Raw genomic sequence first — 13868 nt, 5'->3', positions numbered from 1 at the left:
ATTCTAAGTCTTTCAGAGATACTTGGTTACACAAATGAATTCATGAAAATTATGGCTTTTAGAAGTAGAATATTTGTGTTGCTCTAGGATGTGGAGATGAGGAGAGGGCATTTCTGGCAAATCACAGCTTAGTCCATGTAAATCGAAGGGAGTGAGGAGTGCTGAGGAGGTGAGAGAAGTAACACCCTTTCTTTGTGTTATCTTAGTTAATGCTTCCAACAACACTTCTGATAAGGTAGTGGTTATTGCATTTGTCACTGCACTGAGATATGCTGTCCCACTCCACTGTTTTCCAGTTGACCCTAGAATTGCTTGGTTTGCATATACCAAAGTAATTTAGTATATATGTTGTCCAGTCACATGACTATATTAATTTAACAGTGGTGCATATTGCTAAATATATCAGATCAACTAGGTTGTGTCATTTGATTGAAATACTAAATTATGCAGTAACTGACAGGTGGGGTTAGATGTACATACCAAACATAGGACTTTACTCCATGAAAAAGCTGTTGATTAGCTTTAAATTTGTATGTGTACTAGGTCTAATATTGTGTAGGGATCTGGCTCATTTAGGAAGAATGTCAGCTTTTAGGCATGAGAGCATGGCCTTAAAATGGTTGTGAACTTTAAAGAAAATGTAATTGGGGTGGGATTTATTCAGACATTGACAGGCAATAAAAATCAACATATGAAGGGTTTAAATTTTCAGTTGAATGTTCTTTTAAAAATGGCTTAGAGGGGCTTCCCTGGTGGCACGGTGGTTGGGAGTCCGCCTGCCGATGCAGGGGACGCGGGTTCATGCCCCGGTCTGGGAGGATCCCACATGCTGCGGAGCGGCTGGGTCCGTAAGCTGTGGCCACGGGGCCTGCGCGTCCGGAGCCTGTGCTCCGCGGTGGGAGAGGCCGCAGGGGTGAGAGGTCCGCGTGCCGCAAAAAAAAAAAAAAAAAAGGCTTAGAAATGTACAGACCTTCTTATTTAAAAAACTGTCTAGTGTATTTTCTTTAGGATTTATTTAAATCAAAATGAATTCCACTTTTCCTTTTGGTCACTTTTATGCTAGCATTCTCAGTCTTCTGCCCCCTTTAAAATGTTGGGGGGCTTACGGGCATTCTAAATATGTAGACTTTTTTTTTAAACTACACTTTTTAGGTCTTTTGCCTGTTTCTACTATTACTACTTTGAGTCTTGCATAAATTTCTTATGTTTAATGGGATCATTATGGCCTAAAAATGTACGATTGAAATAGACATTGGCAAACTATTTAAGAAAACAGAAAAGTAAAGCCTAGATCTGATTATTAATGGTGAAAGGAAAACCTAACAAGTGAAGAATAATGCTATCTGAGTTCACAGTATTAGATACATTGGGAGGAAAAGGTTACAAGGGAATCTGTGGGCTGCTATAAATGTTCCATAATTTTGTTCTGGGTGGTAGTTACATGTATGTATACATATGTAAATATTAATCAGACTTATTTAAGGTTTGTTCACCTTACTGTATGTAAATTATACCTCAAAAAGTAAAATAGTAATAATCTTTTCTGAAGCAAATGTGGCAAAATCTTGATCATTGTTGAATAGGAGTTGATAGTTCATTTTACTATTATCACTTTTTATGAAAATTTTAAATGTTTCATGATAAAAATGAAATGAAAAATCCTGTCACTCTAAACAAGTCAAATTACATCTACTTTATGAGAGCTACAAGTGGTTTTTTGTTCTCTCTTTTCTTTAACCTGTCATTTTTCATATTTGGAATTTTGTGTTTTATTGGATATTACTGGAGAGGAGAATGAAATCTTGTTTTTGTAATATCACTTGTTGAAAGAGGACAAATCCGGTCTTGATCTTAAAACCAGCTTATATGTAAATTCTTTCCATTCTTGAATCTGAGTGGAGAAAAGTCGGACCACTTAGCTCTATTAAGTTCTAATTTAGCATCAGTTTTAAAGGGTCTTTCATAAGTCTATCTGATACTTATTGAGGATTTGCCATATATTTGGTATTGTGAGGAGTATCTTGTGGGGTGATGTTACTGTTTCACTTAGCATTTGAGGACACTGAGGATCTGATGTCAAGTAAGTTGTCCAAGTTCTCATGGCTGAAGTAGGGAGGGCTCCCCATTCTTGGCCTCCAAAGGATTCCTAAGCTGCCAATGTCAGAGTATAAATATGAAGAAAATTAGCATTCTTTGTAATTGACTCTTTATTACCACAAAAGGATAATCACTAGTTTAAGAGACATTCATGTACTGTTTTAGATGTCTTTTTAGAGCTTGTATTGAGTGGCCTTTAAAATCTCAGAATCATTTCTAACACTTTCTTAATACCTTGGCAACATGGCTTTGTCCTTTAAAACAAAATCTGGGGTAAAGGGAAATACTTATTTACCTGTTGTATGAAAAAGACTATTTGTAGGTCATCTTTTTTAAAAAAGGCAAGAACTTCTCTCTCTAAACCACATTAGAACCCACGCCAACTTGGTACAGGGCCCTCACCAGAGTAATGATGTCAGAATTTGAAAGAGTACATAGTGCAGTTGCCAGAGCTCACACTGTTTAATTTCAACACCGTCTGTCTGCCAGAGTCCACAGCTTGGTATTTTTTTCTGTATGTACCAAATTATAATCACATATATTTATCTCATTGGGGGAGGGGAAATAAAGAATTATTGTTAGATAAACTTAACTGCTTTCTGAGGTAATGGTGCTGTTTTGCCTCTCACATACTTCTGAGCATCCCCCCCCCCCCGCCCCACCCAACTCCCAAGTATTTATTATCCTGCGTGAATTTTTCCAAAATGTGACACTGAGGGGCAATTCACACCTTGCCTAGTTTATGTTTTGTGAGGAAACCCTTCCCTTTGCATGGTTCTCTATTCAGAAAGTTCCACGTGCTACATTCCATCCTTTTGCCAAGTCTTGGACTCTTATCCAAAGTACAGTATTTGAGTATGCAATTACACATTACACATACTGGCAACAGCATACTTTCTCCCGGCCTCTCTTAGAGAAAGCTCAAAGCCAGAGGAGCAAATCCAGATGGTCTTGAGTCTGGCATCCTCAATTCAGAATTCTAGATGGCAAGACTTCATTTGGAAGCGTACCAGGCTTACTCAGCACCTGTTCTTGCTAACATCACATTTTTATGACCAGAGATTCTGGAGTTTTCCTCCTTTGCTGAGCAGAAAGAACACCACACCAGAGCTGGATGGGAAGAGGCTCTCCATCATTTGAGGGAAGTATTTAATTTGCTTCCACAGGCATGCAGAGGAGGATAGCCTTGCTGTTCGGAGTTAAGTCTGGGATGAGAGCGGGTGCTACTGCAGCTGCAGCTCCTTAACCAAATCTGGCCTTGTTTAATTTTTAAATAGTCTAAAATGTTTTGGCATCAACATAAGTGAACCATTACAGGCTCTCTGGCACCTAACATAGTACCTTTTACAAGGGGGAGGTGCTCAATGACTAAATTCAGTCACCATTTATTGAACTCTCTGTGTGTACTGGGCAATGTACTAGATGCTAGCGATGAATAAGATCTTTTTTCAAGAAGCCCACAGTCTGGTAGAAGGCATAAACTCTTGAACAGATAAGCTACAATTCATTGATTTTATTTGTTGTCGATGCAGTTCAGTATTTTGTTCATTTTGTGAGTCCGCTACAAGAACCAGTCCACAGGATTGACATTGTGACCTAAGAACAAGCATGGGATTTCTTTTTAATTCTAAAATATGCTACTCGCTGGCATTTTTGCCTCTTTAGATACCTCTTCTGACTTGCCCAGGAATGAAGATTTGTGGAGTGTGGAAAGATGTCAGAATAATGCAAAAAGACCTTTCTAAAAAGGCTTCCAGAATTGATTATTCTGTTCTAAGTAGTCTTTATCTAAAAAAGATAGGAGGATGTACCAGTCTCTCTAGATAGCTCTGTTGGTTATCAGGCTTTTGTAAGGTAAAAGTAGGAAAAATTATTTCCTTCTCTCTGTGCAATGTAGGCTTCCTTCATCTGAATTGTTGCACAGTTAGGGCAGAGCCAGAAAGCACATTTTTTTCCCCCTAACTATTTCTGGACAGATGAGGTCATATTTCCTTAGTAGTGATAACAGTTCTTGTGTATAACTTGTTATTCTTTCAGGCTTTTTCCCTCCATTTTTGAGGATGAGTATGTGAATATTTTCATTGGGCTTCTCTTATCCATAAGAAGAATGTTAAATTGTTTATGTCCGAACTTATTTCCCCATTTCTTTTTTTTTTTTGACCGTGCTGCGCAGCTTGTGGGATCCTAGTTCCCCGACCAGGGACTGAATCCAGGCCCTCAGCAGTGAAGGCATGGAGTTGGACCACCAGGGAATCCCCTCCCCATTTCTTTGATGCAGAAGTCTCAGACAAAACATGTATACTGCTGGTATTAAAATAATAACAGCTTATACTTATATAGTACTTATGTTCCAGGTTTTGTTTTTAGAGCTTTACAAATAAAGCAATTATAAAGAAGGTTGTTTCATCCTCACAACAGTCCAGTGAGATAGATGGTTATTATTTTTTCCATTTTACAGATTAAAAACAGGAGGGCAAAGTAAGGTAAATAACTTGCCCAAGATCACATAGCTAAGTGGCAGAGGCTTTAAATTCAGGAGTTTCAGACCCATTGTGTTCTTAATCAGTGCACTATACCATTTCATATGCAGTTTGACATTGAATGATACAGAGTTCCCTAAAAGTAGGGGATAATAATAATATCTACCATTTGTGTGCCTCCTATAGCTAGGCATTATACATGTCACTTTACTTCTTTTCAATCTTAATGGGTATGTGAATTGGTCCCATTTTGCAGATGATAATATCAACATTTATGGAGAACCTAACTATGGGTCAGGCATTGTATTTAAGTGCTTTACTTTGTATTATCTCATTTAATGTTCACAGTAGTTCTGTGGATCATTACTATTCTCATTCTGGATATGAGAAAACTGAAGCTAGAGATGGTCACTTTCCTGGAGTAAAATAGCTAAGGAGGTCTCTTGCCTATTTTTGCTGTATACCTGAAACTAACACCAATATTGTTAATCAACTATACTCCAATATAAAATAAAAAATTAAAAAAAAATAGCTAAGGAGAGATAGAAAGTTAAGATTTAAATACAGGTTTGCCTGTCTCCAGACCCCAAGCTCTTGATACCACATAATACTTAAAGAGAAGCAGTAATTAGCTATAGATATTACAATGATAAGGCGAATCTCAGAAGACTGAGCCTAGCTCCAAATCTGTTTCTCGTCTTTAATCCTCACATAGTTTGTTGATTAATTGTGAGCCTGCCTTTTCTTCTTCTTCATGTTCTCATAATAGAGAAACTTGAGGTGTCACAGATAGTCTTCTTGTCTGAACACAGGAGATCCTTGTCTATCTGATTTAGTGAACTTGTCCTTTATTAAGGCTTTGAATTTTTCTTTAATTGCATTTGCTGGACTCATCACTCTTTATAGATTTGTTTCTGTTGTCTTCACAGGAATTTCTAGAAGTTATAGTGGGGGAAATCATAAGCATCTATGAGGTTCTGTTTTTGAAATACTGCACTTTAGTGTATCTTTATCGTGCTTCCTTTGGATTGTAAGTTTATTTTCTTTACCACCTAAGATGTGGTGTTGGAGATTTTTGTTTGTTTTAAATTAATTTTTAATGTGAGAACCTTTATGTGTCTGTCCCGTTGAGTCTCTGTAGTTGCATTCAAGTCTTGAATCTCATGTATCACCCATTTCCATTGGCAGAGTCAAATCTAATAATTTCAGAAATGAGTATGTTTTCTGTCCCTTCTTCCTGTTCTAAATATATTTCCCTTTTCTATCATTCTGGATTTTCTCTTCTTTCTCTTCAAGCGGTTGGTCACTTAGATTTATTAAATCTACCTCCCAAATACCTATCAAACTCTGGCCCGAAGTACTCAACATCACTAGATATCAGAATAATGAAAAAAAATTAAAATAATATACTACCACATGGCCACCAGAATGGCTAAAATTAAAATAACAAACAAAAAAACTGACCATTTAAAGCATTGCAGAGAACAACTGTCTAACACTCAACTTCTGCCAGCAGAAGTAGAGTGTAAGTTGGTACAAACATTTGAAAACTCTTCAGGAGTACCTTTGCAAGTTGAACATAAGCAATTCCATGTCTAGGCATATACCCAACAAAAATGGATAAAGTGTATGCTGAAAGAACATTTATGAGAATGTTTGTAACAGCATTATTTGTAATAGTCCCAAACTGGAAACAACTAAATATCTATCAACAATAGAATGGGTAAATGAATTGTGGTATAATCTGTAAAGTGGAATACTGTACAGACAAACTGTCACAGTATGCAGCAGCATGGATGAATGTCCTATACAAAATGTTGAGCAAAAGGAGCCAGACACAAAAGATTATATAATATGTGATTACCTTTATGTAAAGTTCAAAAATAGGCTAAACTAATCTGTGGTGATAGAAGTCAGAATAGTGGTTACGTTTACTGAGGATATAATGACTGTGAGGGGGGTACAAAGGAGGTTTCTGAGGTATTAGTAATACTCTATATCTTGATTTGGGTGTTGGTTCCACAAGTGTGTTCACTTTGTAAAAATTCATTGAACTGTACATTTGAGATGAGTGTGCTTTACTTTTTACACTGGAACAAACACAAATTTTAAAAAGCTAGGCGGAAGCTTGGTTTAAAAGTTTGAGGGGAAGCATAGGGCTCAAGGACTTGTGTTAAGAGACCATTTCTAGTTAATGACTTGGAGTTAGTCACTTAAGAGAGGCCTTAAATTATAACTTCTTAAAATTTACAGTAAAGGGCTGGAAGGAATCACACCAAACCAATAATACTTTGGGCCAAGAGTAGGATTGTGAGAGAACTGGTGGGGTTTTACCTTTTATTCTGTTTAGTACTTCTCACATTTTGAGTTATTTTTCAATAATTTTTTAAGCATGCTTTTTTAAAAAGCAATTTTAATGAAGGAAAGGTTAAGTAAGTAGCATGACAAGTAATAGCGAAAGATACTTGAGGTCAAGTGGAACTTAGGTGCCCTGCAAATCAGATCTCATTTAGCCATAGTTATTTTACAGTTCAGTAAAACAGCAAGAGAATTGCTCAGAGGTTGAATAGAGCAAAATGTCAAAATAAAACAAAACAAGCCCTGGCCTCCTGTTTGCATCTTAAAAAAAAAAAAAAACAACAAAACTGTGGTAAAAAACACATAACGTAAAATTTATCATCTTAACTTTTTAAAAATACATAGTTCATAAGTGTTAAGTATGTTCATATTGTTGATCAACAGATCTCTAGAACTTTTTCATCTTGGAAACTTGAAACCCTGTATCCATTAAACAACTCCCCATTTTCCCTTCTTCCAACCCCTGGTAACCACCATTCTACTTGTTTCTATGAATTTGACTACTTTAGATAGCCCATATAAGTGGCAGCATACAATACTTGTCTTTTTTTGACGGGCTTCTTATTTCACTTAGCATAATGCCCTCAAGGTTCATCTGTGTTGGAGCATGTGACAGCCTTTGCGTCTTTACTGCCACTATTGTGGTCAAAACCATCATTTTCTTTCATCTGAATGATTGCAGTAGCCTCAGTATTCTCCTTGCCTCCAGTCTCGCCCACCTCTAATTTACCTTCTACCCAGTGGCTAAATGCAAATTTGACTTTAAAACTTGATGCCCTGACTGCCGTTAAATAAAATCTAAATGCTTTCAGCTGACTAAGGCTTTCACTATGGGGCCCTAATACACTAGTTCCTAAATCACATCCGTTTCCTTATTGCTCCCAAACTAGGTACACTGTTTGCTCCCAAGCTAGATACACATCTTAATTTTTTTCTTGATCATACTGTTTCATGTTCCCAATCTGTATTTGTTGACAGTGAATCATGACTTTTAGTGAGGCACTTTGTCATTTATGACTCTCATTCAGCTGTATGAGGAACTTAGTATTTTCCCACTTTACAGCTGAGGCAACTGAGGCTCAGAGAATTTTAGTTAGAAATTCTTTGATTAAACCCATGTTTTCATACTGTCTCTGCTTTTTTCTCTACATTTTACTGCCTGCCCAAAATTAAGGATCTTTTCTGGTGAATTCTAGTTATCTGTTATCAAAAGGTAACCATGAATTTCTAGGAACTATTAAAGCAGAACAAGTGCCTTAAAATAATGTTAATGATAATTTTGCTTTACTATTTACAACAGGCTTTCACATTCACATATAATAATCCAGAGATGCTGTTCTTTTAAGATATTATATATCCTTTTAAATAACATTACAATATAAGCATAGAGCAATGGTGCAATGGACACTAGTCTATTTTAGCAAACACTGAATGTATTTCTCCAAATTAGACTATATTGTTTATACTTAAGTAAATTTTTAAGAGAGATTATATAGTTCTTTCTACTTTTTCTGGAGACTTGAAACCTAATAAATAAATGATATCTAGCTATTTTTAAAAGTTCCATGCATAGTTTAGACTGCATACTTGCTGACATTCAGAAATCTATTTTCATCATATGTAAAATTACATCGTACTGTCCCATATTCTTGTGATCCTAGAAACTAGTTCTTTTCAAAGTTAGAAGCAGAAAAAAATTTATCTAGTCTTTGAAAGGAAAAATTTTAAAGAAGGAAAAAGTCCCACCAAACCATAGAAAATCAAACTGCTATAGTGAACTGAGCAGTTCCCCTAGGAACCAGTCACCTGGACTGTGCTGTTTCTTAGCAGTTTTGACAGTGGACAAGCTTTCCAAGCTTCAATATCTTCATCAGTAAAATAGGTGCTAATAACAGTACTGGATTCTGTAGATGGTTGTGATTATTAAATGACATGTTTAGAAAAACATTGCACAGGTTCTGACATGTAGTAGACCCTTGGTAAATGTTATTTGCTATTATTTGGGGAGGGTGTATTTTTGAAACATATTAGGTATATATAAGTATCAAAGTCTTAGCAGATGGGAAGCTTTACCAGAAATCTGACCTTTCACACCGAGCTGATCAGCTTTCATTTTTGGACCATGCCGTTACTGTGACAATTTCTCTTCTGTGTGATATACATATTCTCAAATATCTGCAGGAAACCTGGGGCGTCATTTTCTCTTAAGGAGAAATCCGTCTTGTCAGACTGAAATTAAGCAGGATTTACAGGGAAAATTACAAAGAAATGAAAACTGATAGTAATTTTATTAGCTATTCTGTGGGAAGTAAAAGTTTTTTTTCTTCCTGTCAGTGTTTGAATTCCTCTTGACTGTAGGTACTTGGGTAAACATTACTTTGTGCTGGTATGAGGCCATGTAAGTGGAATCTATTCAATTGGATTTTACTGACATTGGGCTTTTTTTTTCTTTCTTAAGAAATTTTGATTTTTAAGTTGATTATTCAGTACAGTGTGTGTCCTCAAAGGTTTTCCTTTTTCTAGTTAAGGCCTGAAATATTTAATGTTTCAGCAATTAGGCAGGGCAAATGTTACATGACGTAAGAGGGCCAGATTGGGAAGCATACTAAAGGCAAGCTTTTTGAGGAAAGAACTCTTTTTAATGACTTTGGACCTCTTCTTATACATAAAAGTACCTGAAACAAAGTTGTCATTCAGTAAAGCTTTGTTGAATAAGTGATATTATTGGTTATTTTCTTGTCTTGGTAAGAATTTATAGGACTTCCCTGGTGGCGCAGTGGTTAAGAATCTGCCTGCCATTGAAGGGGACACGGGTTCAATTCCTGGTCCGGAAAGATCAACATGCCGTCGAGCAACTAAGCCGGCGTGCCACAACTACTGAAGCCCACACACTCTGGGGCCCATGTGCCGCAGCTACTGAAGCCTAGAGCCCGTGCTCCGCAACAAGAGAAGCCACCGCAGTGAGAAGCCCGTGCACCGCAAGGAAGAGTAGCCCACGCTCACCACAACTAGAGAAAGCCCGTGCGCAGCAACAAAGACCCAACGCAGCCAAAAAAAGAAAAAAAAAAAGAATTTATAGTAATTTCTATTATAAATTTGGGAAACCAAAAATTTATATCCATAGTTAATACTCTTTGCTCACTCCTAAAATTTGAAAATAATTCAGATGTGAAAATACTGATTTTGTGCATTTTAATTTATTACCACAGTTTTCCATGTTGTTTTTCTCGCAAAAGTGGGATTAATTCTTGATTCATGTCATTGTTTCCAAGTAATGAACACATCTACAAGATAGAGTGATTTGATTTGATTTGTTTTTACTTCTGAGATTTGGGGAGCCTAATGTTCAGCTTCCCTGTATCCTGTTGGAAGGTTTTCAAGATTTCTGTCAACTGCCTATCATTTTCAAGGGTGTATAATTTATCTTACTAGGGGGTTTCTTCTATTTTCTTGTCCTTATTTCACTTTGAGTTTTCCTTTAGAACTCTTCTTTTTTCATTATTGAAGAAATGGAAACCTTATTATATTTCGGTACCAGCTAATTATGTATAGCACATTCTCAGTGTTATGAGCTTAGGGTGAGACAGGTGCTATCAGTTCCTGTTAGTAGGAGTGTAAATTGGTCAAACTAAAAAAATTATCAGAAATGTAGTTAGTGATTTCTGTATAAATATGTTCACTAAAGTATTACTTATAATAGAAAATAACTAGAAACCACCTGGATATCTAAAAAAAATGTCATTTTTACAGACTTTAAAAAATGCTTTTAAGGGAACAAATTAGAATATAAAATTGTATATAAAGAATTGATTCCATTGTATATGAACTACACCAAGATATTAGTAAGAATTTTCTCTGTAAGTGGCGTTATAGGTGACAGATTTTCTTTACATTTTTTTTATTATCCAAATTTCTATATAGATCAGGTGTTACGAATATAATGACAAAAACTCCTGGTATTTTAAAAATCACTGATAACTACAAAACAAGACTAGAGGGAAATTTATTGACAGTGGTTATCTTTAGATAGTGGGATGATGAATAACTTTTTTTTAGATTATGAATAACTTTTTGTCTTCATATTTTTTGTGCTTCTCAGTCTATCTTCAGTAAGCATACTATTTTTATAAGATGAAAAAATAAGTTATTTTATAAAGTATATCACTATAGTCAACCAGGAATTTTCTTTCGGAGACATTTCTTTCTCTATGAGACTTCCATAATGATCTTTAGGGGAAAGACATACTTTCTTTGCCCTGCTTGATGGCTTTGGTAGACTTGAGAATACAAATCTTTTTTTTTTTCTCTCTAGTTGTGGCGAGTGGGGGCTACTCTTCCTTGCGGTGTGCGGGCTTCTCATTGGGGTGGCTCCTCATTTTGTGGAGCAGGGGCTCTAGGGCAGGCGCGGGCTTCAGTAGTTGAAGCACACAGGCTCAGTAGTTGTGGCTCACGGGCTTAGTTGCTCCGTGGCATGTGGGATCTTCCCAGACCAGAGATCAAACCCATGTCCCCTGCATTGGCAGGCGGATTCTTAACTACTACGCCACCAGGGAAGTCCCTCCAAATTTTAGTTATGTTTCTTCTATACAATTTCTGATTAAATTAACTGAAATAGTAATACTGCTGGAGATAAAGTGCTCTACCTTTTGAAATCTGTGTGAGTGTAGTGATGCATTTCACCATTAACATCCCAACTTCAAAGTATTTTTCTCACAGTATTCTTGCTATCTTGTGTTTAGCATATACAACCAGAAACTTTTCAACAATCAGAAGTAGCAGTTGACCCATTAATGGATCTTGCTCTGCTTAGCTCTTAACATCTGAAATAAATATTTTAGATATACATAAGCCTTCAAAACCTGTTATTTTTTTCAAAAAACTAGAGTGATTCTCATATACATGGGTATAAAAGCAGAATGGATAATAGTAATATCCGCTATTTGTAAAACTTTAGCTATGTTTGTCAAACATTTGTGGTATTCCAGGCACTATGCTAGACACTGACAAACATTTTTCACAGCAGTTCTTTGAAGTAGTATTATTTTCCCTTTTTTCTCCTAGAGGAGGTATCTAAGGTTCAGAGAGGCAGATTTGTCTTGGGTCACGCAGTCAGTGAGTGCTTAAGCTGAGACTGGATTCCAGTCTTTGTGACTATGATGCTGAAGGACAGGACCTTTGTCTGGTTTGCCATTGTATATTCAGTGCCTACAACAACGCTTGGCATATACTAAGCATTCAACAGATAGCCTTTGAAAGAATGAACTATATACCTAGAAGCTTTTAAGTGGCCAAGCAGAAGAGATTGTCTGTTCTAGTAATATAGGATTATACATAGAAGTGAGCCTGATAAAATGTAATGCTATTAGAAAGCCAAATGGAGATACTTCTAACAAAATCTAGGTCATAGTAACAGATGACCAGATTGGGAGCCTCTTTTTTTTTTTTTTTTTTTTTTTTGCGGTACGTGGGCCTCTCACTGTTGTGGCCTCTCCCGTTGCGGAGCACAGGCTCAGCGGCCACAGCTCACGGGCCCAGGTGCTCCGCGGCATGTGGGATCTTCCCAGACCGGGGTGCGAACCTGTGTCCCCGGCATCGGTAGGCGGACTCTCAACCACTGCGCCACCAGGGAAGCCCGGGAGCCTCTTTTTTGATTTAACTGTATAATTTGTTCTGAGTACATTTGCCAGCTCTCTTTTCCAGTTGACCTTGCTATTCAGTGAACAAAGGAAAAGCAAAATACACATGATATTGGGTCCTTGCCGGTGGGGGAAAAAAATCTGTGGAAACCCAAGTTCTGTAAGTGTCAAGGAACAAGAATGGGAATTTCTTGATTGGGATTTGGGTACTGGGAGCCTCAGATTCTGTGGAAATAACATTGTGCCATTGTGGTATATGGAGATACTTTATTGTTAACAGCAACTTCTTATATAGTCCTATGACAACAAAGACTAAATTCCAATTGGAAGAGAGGTTAATATTTAGATACCTCATAGACATGGTACTAGTTTGTACGATAAATTGTTACAGAAGCCCGGTTTTGACTCTAGCCCTAGCCCTGCCTTCTTTTCATGTTTATCATCCATGTCTGAAATATTCTTGGTTGCTAAGAGCTAGCTGAGTCATGGGTTGAGTACTAGCTAGCTGTGTGGTCGTGATGTCATAGCATGCGCCATTAAAGGAAATGGTAAGTGCTAGGAATTTAGTCTTAAGGAAGGGGGTGAAGGGAAATATGTATCACACCTAATGCTTCAGTGTATCACGGTCTGCTCCTGGATTGTTTTTCTACGTTCAGACACCCTTTACTCTTTCCCCTCCAGAAATTTTCTTGTTTTTAATCATCACCTGTCAGAAGGAGACTGAATTTTTGTATGAGATAGTGGTTTGCCACAGATCTGAGTAATGGTCACTGTGAAACCACCCTATGTTTGTTTGAAGGTGTTGGGTTGGCCAAAATTTTCGTTCGGTTTTTCTGTAAGATGGTTCTAGTAGCGCTTAGTTGTCTTTAACCTCATTCGAAACGATTTTGTTAGCTTATAGTGTGACAGCTGTCGTATCAGCGTGCATCTAAAAAAACAGCTTATCAAAATTGGTGAATTTTTATGTAGCCATTTTAATATTAAAGATGGAAGAAAAAAGCAACATTTTCAGCATATTATGCTTTATTATTGCAAGAAAGGTAAAAATGCAGCTGAAACGCAAAAAAAGATTTGTGCAGTGTGTGGAGAAGGTGCTGTGACTGATCAAATGTGCTAGAAGTGGTTTGCGCAGTTTTATGCTGGAGATTTCTCGCTGGACGATGCTCCACAGTCGGATAGACCAATTGAAGTTGATAGCGATCAAATTGAGACATTAATTGAGAACAATCAACGTTATACCACGTGGGAGATAGCCAACATACTGAAAATATCCAAATCGAGCGTTGAAAATCATTTG

At 37.0% G+C, this 13868-nt stretch overlaps 1 protein-coding gene and 1 pseudogene across 3 annotated transcripts in view; both read left to right on the top strand.

Moving 5' to 3' along the window:
- The window catches only part of NR6A1 (nuclear receptor subfamily 6 group A member 1), a 206910-nt gene that overhangs the window by 66300 nt on the left and 126742 nt on the right, over nucleotides 1-13868 (top strand). The window lies entirely within an intron of this gene.
- Nucleotides 1-13868, top strand: part of LOC149749050 (large ribosomal subunit protein eL6 pseudogene) — a 105376-nt pseudogene that overhangs the window by 65075 nt on the left and 26433 nt on the right.

Source organism: Delphinapterus leucas, chromosome 6 (genome assembly GCF_059928025.1).
Source record: "Delphinapterus leucas isolate spDelLeu-1000000601 "Yukka" chromosome 6, BTC_Dleu_Yukka2, whole genome shotgun sequence".
In the NCBI taxonomy this organism is placed as follows: domain Eukaryota; kingdom Metazoa; phylum Chordata; class Mammalia; order Artiodactyla; family Monodontidae; genus Delphinapterus; species Delphinapterus leucas.
The sequence above is the reverse complement of the archived record's forward strand: the minus strand, read 5'-3'. Positions and strand labels throughout refer to the sequence as shown.